General features: G+C 37.6%; 2 protein-coding genes across 8 annotated transcripts in view; one reads left to right on the top strand and one right to left on the bottom strand.

The window, feature by feature from the left end:
* The window catches only part of chst12a (carbohydrate (chondroitin 4) sulfotransferase 12a), a 458541-nt gene that overhangs the window by 94750 nt on the left and 348444 nt on the right, over positions 1-15347 (bottom strand). The window contains exon 3 of one of the 2 annotated variants that reach the window (XR_007438091.1): positions 10522-10895. The exons of the other annotated variant lie outside the window; for it this stretch is intronic. The gene's annotated coding sequence lies outside the window, so the exon portion shown is untranslated. Of the gene's footprint in view, positions 1-10521; positions 10896-15347 lie in introns of those variants that run through there. 2 annotated transcript variants of the gene reach the window in all.
* ttyh3a (tweety family member 3a) overlaps positions 1-15347 on the top strand; it is a 120248-nt gene that overhangs the window by 16080 nt on the left and 88821 nt on the right. The gene's annotated exons all lie outside the window — the stretch shown is intronic.

Below are 15347 nucleotides of genomic sequence, written 5' to 3'. Positions count from 1 at the left end.
AAGAAATCATGTAAGAAATGTAAAATGTAATTATATTTATATTAAAATAAATATAAAATAAAGTAATAGTATGTACTTGTATGTTTGAGAGGAAATAAACCCAATATGGGAAGCTGGAATAAGTAAAGAACCCATGATAAATTGGATAAAGAATTTTCTTTTACTTTATTGTAAACATCTCAGCTTGATTGTAAGGATTTCTGAATTAGAACTAGAAATTAGAATTTTCTGAGTATAAAAGAGCGTTTTCACACCTGTAGTTGGTTTCTATGGTCCGGATCAGTTGATGAGTTTGTTTACGTAGAGCTTTTCTCCCTCTGTTTGGTTTGGTTTCACACATGCATAAACCTAAATACACCAAAATGCGTGTGTTGTCTGACGCAGCAAGAAAGGAGCAAGAAAGTAAATATAGTGAAAAGATTCTGTGTTCCAGTGTGTATATCTGTGCAGTGTGAAGCTGCTCTAACACAAAAGGCTGAAAATTTGCTGCTGCGCTTTTAAACAAAAATGTTTTCAATGGGATGTTAGCAGTGAATGCTGTACATACGACGCTCAGTGTGTAAACAGCATGAAGCTGAAGAAGAGAAGGCATTGGTTCATAGCAGTATATTATCTGGCTTATATATCAGATTAAACTGTGCCTTATCAGCAGTTTAGCTCAATTAAAAAGAAGTATATTTGATTGCTGGCTTGGATTGCTGTCAAGACCAGATCACATTCTCACCACAAGTGATACAGAACCAATACTGAAAAAAAATATCTGTGCGCAATGAAAGTTGGGATCAAACTTGATGGCGTAAAAAAATTGTGAAGAAAAAAAAATGCGTTACTGAATCCAAATTAATCACCTGCATTAATGTTTTTACATTGACTGCCCTTAACTAAAGACATACAATTGAAGGAATGTTTTAAAACCTATTTCTTAAAAATGTAATTTATAGAGTGTTTAATATTGTTTATTGGGACGCAGTAGCCTGCCTTAACTTCCTATGATTGGTCGACAAATCTGAACCATCTAAAAAAAAAGTTTTCCATTGGTTTCGCCCCAAAAATGAAAATAATGTTCAAAGCAAATTTGGTTTAAGCAAATTCATGGCCTTTTTTTTCAGCCGCTGTTCACGGCACCTTTCACACCTGCTGTTTTTCAACAACTAGCATTATTAGCTCAGACGTGGCGCCTTTTAGCGCTTCTGCTGCTCATTGCTCTTAAAGACGTCCAAACAGTCTGGCTTACGGCTTCCAGAGCGGTTTGATGTTGGGCGTCATTTGCCATGTGTTTGTTTGTGTGGGTGTGTGTGTGTGTGTGGTCAGGTATACGACCACACACTTCAAAGGCTGGGAAGCTGAGAAACGCCCCTCCCAAGATTACTGTCGTTTTTTTCTCGTAGAAACCTAAAGCCTGTGGTTGGCCCCTTGCTGGTAAAACCACAAATATAACAAGCGTCGCATTCGGTTCTGTCAGAACATGGCAACTGTGTGAATCCCCTGAGAGAAAACCAAAGATATTTCTTCATAACACAGCTCTTCACTGCTACATGTACTGTGTGTGACTCTCTATACTCGATAAAGTAACTCTGAAGTGTGAAACTTTCTCACGCTGACAGCGCTGACGTTAAGAGAACATGGTGAGGAAATTGATTTTGAGAGCGATGTGATGAGATGATAATGAGCCAGATATCAAATCTGTACACAAAGGCTTTCTTAGCATTTAATTAAAAGTAAAGGATTTCAGTCAGTCTCAAGGTCTTGTTTAATTGAGGTGAAAAGATGTGAAAACATTCGCTAAGTGAAAATTGCCAGTGAAAAATAAGCTATGTATATAAAAACTCACACTTTAATGTTCACCACACAATCAAGACACCCAAACACAAACACAGACACATGGTTTAAAGCAGCAGTCTCTAAGATTGTTCTTGTTTAATTGGAAACAGTAGTATTTCTGAGATAAGAGGTTCTAGCATTACCATTCCTGCAATGTCTAATAAACCTACATTTATTCTAAAAATGAATTTAGTTGTCTGGTAAGTTTGTTATTGTTTATTTACTTTAACCTGCATTAAAATCTATTTTCTTTTATACGTTCTCACCAGAGAGTCCTCAAATCCTTAACATTATAATATTGTTGCTTTAAGAAGAGAGATGATACATATTTGATAGCAATATTGATACAATTGTTTAATGTTTATAAAGTCTCTTAGGAGGTGTACCAACAATGGACCTCAATCTGGTGGTCATAATTTTCTGATATAGCTTTATAGTGTTACGTAGTTAGCAATAGGGTTTTTAGGCGGTTGCTGTGGTGATGTTGCTTCTGTGGTAGTGTTGCTGTGGTAGTGTTGCTGTGGTAGTGTTGCTGTGGTAGTGTTGCTGTGGTAGTGTTGCTGTGGTAGTGTTGCTGTGGTAGTGTTAGTGTTGTATTGTTGCTGTGGTAGTGTTAGTGTTGTATTGTTGCTGTGGTGTTGCTATTGCCTGGGTACATGGTTTTTAACTGAATGCTGTGGTGTTGATGTGGTGTTGATGTGGTGTTGATGTGGTGTCGCTGTTGACTGGGTATGGGTTGGTAACTGAATACTGTGATGTTGATGTGGTGTTGGTAACTGAATACTGTGGTGTTGATGTGGTGTTGGTAACTGATGTGTTTTTGCTGTTGACTGAGTAAGGAGTTGCTAATTATATGCTCTGGTGTTGCTGTGGTGGTGCTATTGACTGGGTACGGGGTTGTTAACTGAACGCTGTCGTGTTGCTGTGTTGTTGTTGTTTACTTGGTAAGGGGTTGCTAACTGAATAATGTGGTGTTGCTGTGGTGTTGCTGTTGACTGGTTAAGGGGCTGCTTACTGAATGCTGTAGTTTTGCTGTAATGATGTTGCTGTGGTGTTGCTGTTGACTGGGTAAGGGCCTGCTAACTGAATGTTGTGGTGTTGGCAATGTTGGCAGGTGGTTGCTGTGGTATTTTAGATAGTTATTAAAGTATAATTTTAAACTGAATTGTGTGTCTTATGCTACAGTAGGTTGGTGTAAAGTTGTACTGTAGGTTGTTCCTCTGAGTCAAGTGTTTTCACCTCTGTGCCAAACACTTTCAGCCTGAATGAAATGCCCACACTAATGGACTCCTACACCACACAAGCCCTCATTTGGAACCGGCACAGCATTCCTGCACTAGAAAGAGACTTTCCAGAGGGAATTAAAGCTCTCTCCTGGGGAATTCAGAAGCTTCTAAGAACTCATTTTAGCCCATTCAGAGTACAGTCTGTTTCTGATTTGTATTTTAGCTGAGCAGGATTTTGTGTATGCAGCATTAAGCTGGAGCATTTTTTTTTTTTTTTGCTTGAATCATCTACTAACTGCTGTAAGTGGAATACATTTACGTATTCTATTGTCTATACTAATAACAGATCTGCAATTTGGAAAAATAGAATGGGCTAGAATCCTTAGGACATTTAATCAACCAATTTGTAAATCACTGTTACATTAGAGCTGGGCGATCTGGTGTAAATCACAATATTAAAAGACATTTTTTCAAGGCACAACATTTACTGCAATGTTTTGACACAGGAACTAGACAGTATATATCGATATTTTATCGTATCGTACACATTTTCTTATTTTATTAACACTAATAACACTATAATATTAAGGATCTCATTAATACTTAAATAGCATGAACCCAACTGTGAATTTAATTGGTGAGTGTAAACAATCCTGTTACTTGGATGATTTGTAGCAAAAATTAAATGAGAATGCCTTTAAGTATTGTGAAATAATTATGTTAGGATTATGTACAGCAAGTGCTTGTTGAAAAGGGTAACTAACCCCCCCTGATTTTTGCTGACTCTACCCTCGGCTCAAATAAAATAAAAATAAAAAAATCTTAAAAAAGGAAGTAGTGCTATCGGAGGGGCACTGGGTGATGTATGGGTTTGGTGGCAGTACATGGGGGAGAGTTCATTGGTTGAATGTGTCCTGGGGGTGGTAAAAGGTTAAAGGTTTGCACATTATTTAATTCAGCTTTAATTAATCCTTGATATTCTAACTAAAGCTTATTGTGGATACGAAAAGAAAATTTATCGTCATATTGCCCATATCTGTGTTACATAAAATCCTTGTATGTCTATTTTTGTCTTTACTTTGTCTTTCTAATTTGTTCTTTATATTGTCTTAATACACTATACTGTATGTCCAAAAGTTTGGGAGATCTTATTATAATGAATGCAATCAGCTTCTCTAACCCACTTTTATTTAGTGTTGACAAAGATGTGCAATTGCACATAGAACAGCTTGTCTAGGCCCTGTACAGGAAGTACTGCCACCCAACATTGCACTGTAACGAAAGATGGAGCTAAAATATTTATTTATTTTTTACATTTAATTCCATTGAAAGTTAAGATTTTTTTGTTCTTCAGTAATGATGCCATTTTGCAGATATTAGTTTTTTTTTTTTTTTAACATGACAGCGACAGTGAGCAGGTTTTTCTCTATGGGAAAGAGCAGCTCTGTGGTGGAGCTCATTCACCATGTGGCAGGAGAAAGCCCATTTAGATAATCTGCAGGAGATTGCAGCTTGTTTAGAGGAGCGGGTCTGGGTCTTTTCCTGTCTCAGAACTGCAGCAGCAGAAAGGAAAACGTGGCAGGATTGAAATCTGGCTAATTGCGGCGGTCTCTTTCGCCTGAGTTCTCACAGGAATTAAAAGGAAAAAAACGTGAGTGCTGTGACCTATATAGATCAAATGACTGCTGTGCTGTTCAGCAGTATGAGCTCGCTCCACACAGCACAAGTCAAGTGTGCCAAATTCATTACTCACTGATTCACTGGCCTTTCCTTTTGTTTGCCATTCACAGACATGTGCAGGGTGCTGCTTTATAGAGGTATTAATTTCTGTATGTATCTGTACTCTAGATGCCCCACCCAGCAACATTTATTCAGACTGGTAAAGGTTAAAGATAAGGCTGCACAATAAAAATAGTTTGAGCAACAATCATCATCATCATCATCATCATCGCAATGTGATCATGCACAGTAGTCACTTAGCAGGACATGCAATATAGGGGACTACAAGTTTTGCACTGACAATCATGAAACTAAGGCTGGAAAATGGATTTCAGGTATAAAAACAAATATAAAAAGATTTTAGCAAAAAATAAAACAAAGGCAAATTAAACATACAGATCATGCTTAATAAAAAAATTACATTTACAATATATATATATATATATTTTTTTTTTTAAAGATTTTTCGTGACATGTCTATCAAAGGCAGATTATATTTGATTATTAATATCGTAACATATTAAATCATTGAGGTATAGAAAAATGTAGTTAAAATCCTTAACAATAAGCAATGACATTTTTTCCAGTATTGTGCAGCCCCATATAAAGATGCTTATTTATATCATTTTACTCCAGAAATGGAGGTGGTGAGACCTGTAAAGCTAAGCTAAGTTAAGTGAACAAAACTGTAGTTCTTAAAAAAAAAAACATACAAGTAGTCAGACAAAGAAAAACAAGTGCTGAATGTAAATCTGCACAGATTTCTCTCCTGAAAAACTGTTAATTTTATTAACAGTAAGCTTAGATTTACAGATTTCCGCTAAAGCTAACAGTTAGCGGCTAATGCCAGAGCTACACTAAGGAACCCTGAGTGTTCCAGTAAGCCAGGGCAATATTAGCTAGCGGTACGTCTCACGTAGTTTATGCTATCTGGGGTTAGCAGCAGGCTGCAGGCCGATAATACTCACCTTGGAACGGACAAAGAGCTAGCGCTCAGCACAGTTAGCTGCTAATGGTAATGGTGCTCCAGTAGTGGTAGTCAGGGTTAGCAGCAGGCTACAGGCTATTAATAATACTCACCTCTTGATAGCCAAAGAGCTAGCACTTCGCATAGTTAGAAGCTAATGCTGGTACAGCTGGAGGACTTCACTGAAACTTCTTTATAATGCTGTACTTCAGCGGACTGGTTTTACTGCTCCTTATTACCTGACTGGTAAAATTTATACATAAGGCACACTGGATTATAAGGCACATTGTCGTTTTTTTAGGAACAATGAAAGGATTTTAAGTGCGCCTTATAGTCCGAAAATCACGGTAGTTTGTTTTCATTCTAGCTTCCCTCCACAGTCTCTAGTGATATTACTCATTGCTATGTTGTCAGTTGTGCTCATTCTGTAGAAAACTTTCATTGTGATCATCATCATTTCCGAGAAACCAAATCGCCTGGTTCACCATGTTACTAAATGTAATATCAGTGAATGTCAGCATTGCAGTTCTGGCTGGAGCTGTGATTTTTAGGAAGCAAGGGATTTAAACCCTGATTAATCATATCCTAAACGCCCGCTTGCTCTACTCCCAGATCAACTTCAGACTGAGCCTGACGTAACCTTACAGCTTCCTTCATCTCACACCCTCCATCCTCACACTGTCCTCATTTGCCTGAGCATACAGGCAGTCAAATGCAGCTTTGGTGGGTGGTGTTCCAAGGCTGTGTTCCATTTACCTCAGAAGCCGGATGCTCAAGCTGGGAATAGCGTCACACCCAAGTTGATTGCATTCCAGTTAAACAACTTTTTTGATAATTATACAATAGTTCTAAACATTCCTAGAAAACAGTGGAGTTTGATTTCTTGGATATTACCTGCACATAACTGTACATTTTCTTTTTATAGCTTTACAGTAAAAGTTGCAAAACTAGATTAGTGACCCTGTGACCTCTACTGAGTCTGCAAGTTGCAACATGCACATTTTCCTGGGATTTGATAAGGAAGTAGTCTCAAGTGGAACTGAGGAACTGAGACCCGAAGGAGGAACCCACTCTATTTACTTGGAACAAGTTGAGTCAGGCATGGTGGCTTTAACCCTATGGACCAGGGATGGGTCTATAGAGTACTCTGCCACTAGAGAGTCTGATTTCTGAACACCTGATTCAGCTCATCTGATAATTATCAGGTTTATCAGGTCTGTTAATATCTGGGTTATCAGCAAACTGCTGGACTCCAGCTCCTGTTACTACTTTTGCCCTTATATAAGCCTTAACTTCAGTTCCCTTCTCTGTTTCACTTGCCTGCTAGTTTCATAGATTCACTTCCTGAATCTGTAAATCCTCTGATTTAACCTTTAGAGCAGTCTTGATAGAAATAACAGCACAATAGAGCTCTGGTTCAAAGGGGGTTTGTTTAAGGTCATGTACCATCAGGCAACAAGGTCATGGTGCTCAAGGCTTATTGATGTGATCCCTGAAGGCCCCACCTTCAACTTTCAACTTACAGGACTTATAAAAAAGGATCTGCTGATAACATCTTGGTGTCAGATACCAAAGGACGCCTTCAGGGCTCTTGTTGGATTCTGTGTCTCTTTTGATGGGCATTGTTTAAAGTAGCTCAGGGCGTTTTCACACCTGGAAGTCTGAAATAAGGTTCAGGTGTTTGTAACATTGTATGGATTTCATCCGGTTAGTTTTAATTTCAAACTGCAGGTTAGCAAGTTCACAAAAGAGCATCCTCTCCCTTTACTTGACACTGATTGGTTTGTGGTGTGTTGTTGATTCGGAGAGTCTCCTTTTTGGAGAAAAGTAAATGAACAGACTCATTTGGTTCCACCATACTGCTAGGGTTATAGCATTACTACCAGCAGCACCAACTTCCAACAATTTACCAGATAATTGAACAATTGGGCTCTTATTTTCTCAGTTTTCTTTTCTTCTTCTAATCTACTCTCCTAGTATACTGAAATGTGTAACAGTAGCCTGCCTCTACTTTCAACCAATCCAGAAAAAGTGTTTTTTATGCTGAAACCAAACTGCATTATGGTTTGTATAATCCCAAAACTTGAGAAGCACTTTTGGTCAAACATAATTTAGCTCCTTTGGTCCAAACTTTATCCCATGGCGCCCTTCATATCTGCTTTTTGGTTTTAATCAAGGTTAAAGTCCAAAGGTCTAGATCAGAAAATGTAGCTATAAAACCAGCCTTCCGTATTTGCCATTCTGTATAATGCTACACTTCAGAGGAGTGGCTTTACTGCTCCTTCCAACCAATTTGCATATAAGGCGCACCAGATTATGAAGTGCACTGACAATGTTTGAGAAAATAAAAGGATTTTATGTGCACCACTGTAAAATACTGTATAGGTTATTTTCAAACCTGAGCAAATTCTAAAACAACTCTGGACCAAAGTCTTAACCAAGGTTTATGTTTTGGTCTAGTTAGTTTTGGTGTTATGAAGTAGTAAAGTGACTTTAATACATTCTGTTGTCATCACCTATGTGGGCAACGTCTCCCTGTACTTGACACTGATTGGTTTGTTTAACAGTTTAACATGTTTAAACTGTTATTTTATATAATTTAGGCAAATTTCTTTTCCAGGTGTTGTGCCAAGTTATGTTCTCTGGTGGAATCTGTTTATAAATATGGGTTAATCTACAGCTACGGTAGATACAGGAATCAACAGCATAATCTGTTGTACTCATACTGCTTTATGAGTAAATATGAGTAAGATCAATCCGTTTTTTGCCACAACATTGTTTTTTTTTTTCTTCTTTTTCTGTTGTTTAATGCGTGGTGATGGCAAACTTGCCTGAACTTTGTCTACTTGAAATAAAAGTCCCAATTACCAGAAATAGTGTTTCACAATGTAAACAACTAGGCTAAGAGGCTAAGACCGCCTCTTTTGGTTGGGCCAAATCTTGTTTTTTTTTCTGGGCAGAAGCCAAATGGACCAAGGTCTACTCTTGACCAAACAGGAATAGTGTGAGAACATCGTAAATCTTGAGGAAAATAACCAAATAATAGATCTCTAGCTCAATGGTTTACGTTTTAATCCCTGTAGGTTTCACAGGTAGAGTAGTTCGATCAGTGGCCGCAATGGGCTATGAGTCCATCTTAATCAGTTTAAAGCTCATCAATAAGATAAGCCTGAGTAATGGCGTCAAGGATTGAGGGCTGTGGGTGTTTACAGCAGCAGGGGTCTTAATGCAGGAGTCAGGAGGGTACAGTAAAACAGCTCACAGCTGAGTTTGATCAGACACTGCCACAGCAGGAGCCTGGACCTCTGGAAGACCTCCTGCAGTGCAGAGGGGAAGAGAGAGACAAGATGTTTTGCCAAAGGTACAGACTTTTACAAGAAGTGCTCGGTCGATATTCCACAGCAGGGTTGATGCTGAAGCCTGTTTGGTCTCTTGTGTTGTGTTCCAAATAAATCCGTGAAGTTCCAGTGTTGCTGCAGGTTTCCATCCCAAACAACCAGCAACTTTCTTGATTCCACCTGTATAATCAGTTTGTATAATCAGGGCTGGACAATATGATAAAAAATATTATATCACAATATTTCTCAATTTCGGTCAATATGATCAAATTGTGTTATTAGAATATGAACAGTAGAAAAGCCCCAGTTTTACACTGTTCCTTATGCTATATCTAAGATAGTAAGAATTTATAGGAGACGAACACATGCTACATTTTATTTTCAGGGAATCCTAGTCAGTACTTACTTGAAATACAAACATAAACATGAAATAAAATAGTTAAAACGAAAAAAAAAAAAATTCTGTTCAATTAAAGCAGGAGCAGGTTTGCAGATTTTTTACTGTACTTGTTTGATATAAAAAGTTCTGCTTTTTCATAGGATATGTTTATTATGTCTGAAATACCAGGTTAGCTGCCATGCTAATAGCAGGTCTCTGCATGCTTGGGGCTTTTTAACCGCAATGCTAGCTACCTGTTTTTCTGAGCTGGATTATTTGCTGAGAGTTGATGACACTGCTGCCAAAACTGCACTGCTGCACTGTAAACATTGTTGTGTGGTATAATATCTGATTATATAGTGTCTGATTGTGTCTGAACTTCACTCTGGTCTTAAGCTCAGAACACTGGCATGTAGTTGTCGGCTTAGCATAGGCCTCAGGCGGGTTTCTAAGTAAAAAAAAATGTATTAAAAAAATCATATTACCGTTATTGAAACTATTGCGACTATTGCGACAAATATTGGTAGCAAATTATTGTCCAGTCCTACTTCAGGCAGCGGATCATATGTGCTGATCATTGCTTTGCTGGAATTAAGACCTACAGCCACACTGACCAAATGTGCAGAAGATTAGGCACCCCTGTTCTAAATGTAAAAAGTAAAATTGCTTACATCTATGGCTTATCTACTGACTTTTTAGTTATTTTCGTCCACAAAAACATCTGATTGAGAGTGAGATTAATCAAACAGAATCAGAGATTCATAAAAGATTCATTCTTCTCTGTGGTTCTGAATAGCACACTTTGTTCATTTCTCACTGTCCGCTGCAGTACAGAGCCAAACCCTAAATTTAGACCCGTGTTTAGCATTCTGCTCTGGAGCTGGATTGTATTCTGTTTTGGAAATGATTTCCATGCCTTGTCCTTTTGTATAGTGTGGAAATGTAAAGCAGCTGCTTCTGAGCAGAAATCAGATAATGGCTGCATTTGCTCTCTAAAGACTTTCCCACAACAGGAAGAGGTGGAGAGCACAAATCCAGCATTCCGTCTCACCAGCAGCCAGTATCACCAGTATCCCAAAATATAAGCATAATTTTGTTCTTAAGCATTTACCAGAAATGAGAACGCTCTCTGCTTCGCATACAGGTACAGTACATACACTAGGGCTGCCTGATATATCGTTTAAGCATCGTCATTGTGATGTGTGCATGCGCAATAGTCACATGGCAGGACGTGGGATGTCATTTAAGGCAGTTAAATCAAACACATCATGTTGAAATGTTTTGATTGTTGACACAAGAAGTACAGTAGATACACAGCGCTGTCTCTGTGTCTGTGTGAGTGACAGGCTGCTGCTGCCTGAGAAGCACATGGGTTTGTGCAGGAGTAAACATGAGGTAACCGCATGGCCTCCATCCACATGGTTGGGCACGTGCTTGTAAACGCACCTTTGGAAAGCTGTGCACCTCACACCAGCACAGTTTTGCACAGATATTTCCAGTTACAGCTGAATTTGTGCTTTTAATCCCATAAGAAAATTCTTAACTTAGTTGAGCAGTTCTTGCTATAATATGACTTAGAACATTACTATACAAATATAGCTAATTACTTTATACCAACTCTACCTCTTCACAACTTTACGATTGATGCTCTCAAAAAAAAGAAGAGGCAAGAAAATTGTATACTTAACTCTTGACGAGTTCAGCACAGCTGTTAACTGAAAGCCTAAAATCCAGGTGACTCTACCTCATAAAGCTGTCTGAGAAAATCCAGCCAAGATGTGCAAAGCTGTCATCTAAACAAAAGGGTGATGCTTTGAAGAATCTAAAAATATGTTAAACAAAATATTTCCATAAACAAATAATTCCTTATGATTTTCTTCTGAATTTAAGATGTGTCTAAGCTTTTGGAACTGGTACTGTATATTTATATTCCAATTACAATGTATATTGCTGTGAATAATCTTAATAATAGTATCTGTAGATAGCCCTGTCACAATAAGATTTTTTTGTGGACGATATATTGTTCCAGAAATTATTGCGATACACAATTATTTTTTTTAATTTTAAGACTATTAAATGCCACTGACACTAACAAAATAGCATAAAAAAAACAATTATACACTTTTTTTAAAGACAACAAAATTTTAATTAATCATTTATTATAGTTAGTTTGGCATTTATATACATATTTCTTCACCTACTACACTGTGTGTTTGGAGTCACAGTTATTGAGTTATTGAAGCATGACTGGCTAAAATACTGTATATATGTATATATATGTATATACATATATATACAAACATACAAGTAAGCACAATAGACATAGATATCGCAATTATCAGAAATTATTGAGGTCATGCTCATTTATTGTACGATAAATCGATATTGCAATTATTGGGACAGGCCTATCTGTAAAGAGTATCTATATGGTAGGTTGCTTTCAAACTTGCTTGGCAAGCCCCAAAGAAGACGATGGTGCTTCTTTTGCTCCTGTGATTATAAGCATTCCTGACTTGATTGAGCGTATTGGTGATTTATAGCATATTGTAGGTTGACTTTGTTGTTATCTCCTCGGCGGGATCATTTATCTCTGCTTAATCATCTCCGTTTCATTCTCTCAAAACAATAAGCAGCCACGCTGAGCAAGAGACAACAGAGCTTCATTTTTCTCCCAGCTGGAGAGATCTGAACCTGTTCCTCCAGTCTGCCCATGCCCATTCTTCTTCCAATAACACAGACACACAGCTCTTCAGTGCAGCTCTACAGAGAGGGCACAATGGCCTGCCCAGCCTGCTAGTGATCCCACACAGCCGGAGTGATGGCTGATGGATGGCTTGGCACTGGTTGAAAGGAGTAAGAACAGGATGATTTCGGGAGACTGGAGAAGCAGGAGTTCGCTGGGTACACTGAGATTAACTGATCTGATACAGAGCCAAGCCCATCCAGAGCTGCTTCCCATTCTTGTGGAGTCGTGGTGGGCCTCATTATGTATGATGACTGTCCCTAAAGAAGTCCAAAAATGCTTAGCTGTAGATTCATTTTCATTACAAGAATGTTGGCAATAGTTTGTTTCTGTATAACTCAAACCAAAAGTAGTCTCTTTGATTCTGTGAGAAACACCAATAAATGTGTTGGGGATCTTTGTAGTGTTTTCTGTAGAGCTGGGGTGTCCAAACTTTTTTGTTGGGGGCCAGAAGGAGAAATATATTTGAAGTCACGGGCCACAGACTCTGAAATTAAACAAATAATGAAATATACCACTTTAAATAATACATTTTCCTGCTTACTTTCATTTACACACCATTTTACTTACTATCTTTTTTTTTTATCTTTGACAGTGTTGTGTAAACTAAGATTTTTCAAATTGATGTTTTATTAATATTCTCTTAATATTAAACACCTCAATTACCGCAACTTTTAGACTCTTTGGCCCGTTTTCGGCGCTACAACTGCGCATTCTCGACACTTTTACACTCTTTGGCCCGTTTTTCTCCGCTACAACTGCGCACCCTCTCCGCTTTTAGACTCTTTGGCCCGTTTTTCTCCACTACAACTGCGCACCCTCTCTGCTTTTAGACTCTTTGGCCCGTTTCTGACACCTAGCGTTCAAACTTCTCACATCTCACATTTTAAAAACCTGCTTAACAGCGGGCCAACTTTCATTCTATTTCTAACACACCTTGCAGGCCGCTCCAAAAAAGGAAACGGGCCGCAAATGGCCCGCGGGCCGTAGTTTGAACACCCCTGCTGTAGAGTAATTAATGGGCTATGTTTAAAGCTCAGTTTTATTACTGCTACTGTTTACCATAGCATCTCCAGACTCTTTCACGTCTGTTATGTTAGCTCAGAGTGAACCTACTCTCATTTGTGAAGAGTATGTGGCACTATCAGTGGACATGCCAAGTAGGAGTGGGCGATATGGCACTAAAATAATATCACAATATTTTTTAAATGGTATTTTCACGTTAACGATACTCTTGGCGATATGAAAAAACATATATATATATAAAAAAAAAAAAAAAAACTTTCAAGAATTCACTATTGCAACAAAATGAAATTTTAATTTTGTAAGTGCATGGAATATAATATGGCACACCCCAAACTAAGATATTAAAAAATACAAGAATTTTATCAGATTTGTAACAGAAGTCAATGATCCAGAATGTCATGTTACTAGTAAGAATGCACTCCAAACAACTTCATATATCCAGGATTAAAGTAAAATAAATGATACTGGACAGGTATAATCTGTCTCTTAATAGATATGTAATGTGAAATATATAAAGTGTAAATTTTACTTTTGCTTCAAACAGTGAAAAAGTAGTGCCCTGATGTGATAATTAGGGGTGGGTGATATGGCACGATATTTCAGGGTATAATATCGTTCACCATATTAAAAAATATTGGCGATATTATTGTGTACGATACGATATGGCACATTCCTAATGCCAAGTGTTTTCTGGCAGATACTATTCTACCAATAGTGACAAGGATACAAGCAAAACACAAAACTAGAGAAGAACCAGTAAAGAAGGATAAGGAAAGAGGATTTATTCTGTGGCTACAACATGTATATCTATTGTCTATTTGCTTGTTGTCTTGCTGTTGCCTCTCCATTGCAAAAATTCCTTCTTTTGTTTGCACCAAAGCAGATGAACTTGGTTCACAATCGCTCATGCTTCCTAACTATGCAACCTGATATCACTGTTTTTTTTTGTTGCACAGTTGAAAAAATTATTAAGTGTTTCTTTATTTTTTTGAACAGTGCATTTGCTCATTAAGCACATTTGATCGATAATATGATCTATTTGATATCTGACATGTGGCAAGTCATGACTTTTACGTCAGTCCATTTTGAGCAGAAGAGAAATGGATGACAGCAGTGAGGGATGTTTTCAGTGGTGGGATAGCAAGATAATAGACCTATTAGATATTAGGGATGATGTCTTATCACTCTTCAAACTGGCACAAAATGTTTTTTTGTGTTTTTTTTTATGTAAAATAGCTTCTAGCAGAATTCTAGTGGAATATTGGACCTCTCTTCTTGAAAGAATTGATAGATAAATTAGTTCCTCACTTAAAAATTCAGTTAAATTTGTTAATTTTCTATAGGGTTGTACAATACTGGAATAAAATAACATTAAGTTTAAGTATTAGTCTATCAATAACTGAATATTTCAAATTACAGCAGAAGATGTTTTGTAAATTAGCATGAATCGCTTTCATGAAGCAAAGTATCCAATCTTCTAAATCAAAGTAACAAATCTGCATTGGTACTAAAATGGGAAGCCAAATTGAGAGTTTAATGTAATTTAAATGAGTTGTGTGGTCAGTGAGGCAATATTCTGAGAACACTTTAACACAACTTCATTCTTGTTTAGTTACTAATAGCTGTGTTGTTAATGAGCAGTGAAAAGTGAAGAAGGTGAATGTTGAGAGTTTCCGTGTGTTGATTCAGGTGTTTATCACCATTCAGTAAACACTATATTTCAGCCCTGTGTTACGCCATAACAGAGATGAGGGAGTTGGACTTTACTTTGGTTGCAGTTGTGATTGTAGATTTACCAGCACTAGAAGATTGATGATCTGTGTTAGAAGATTATTTGATGAATTTAGTACCATTATACCCTAGCAGACAAACATTTTAGAACACACATTGCTTTTTTATTTTCTGATTTTATCAATGACTAATTTATTACTGCACTTCACCTGTCAGACTTCTAAAACTTAATCCATCATGTTAATCTGAGCTAAAGGCTAAAGCTGTTTCCATGCGGGTCAGCCAGACGTGATTTTTCCTGTAGCAGTTTTCTCCAGTTTCCAAGAATCTTCTGAAGGTGTAGGAAACAGTACTCACCGCTCTCTGGATTCATCTGTAATTTCTCTGAAGAAAAAAAA

The sequence above is a fragment of the Astyanax mexicanus genome, chromosome 3 (assembly GCF_023375975.1).
Source record: "Astyanax mexicanus isolate ESR-SI-001 chromosome 3, AstMex3_surface, whole genome shotgun sequence".
NCBI classification, from domain to species: Eukaryota; Metazoa; Chordata; class Actinopteri; order Characiformes; family Acestrorhamphidae; genus Astyanax; species Astyanax mexicanus.
Note: the sequence above shows the minus strand (reverse complement) of the source record. Positions and strands in the feature narration are given on the sequence as shown.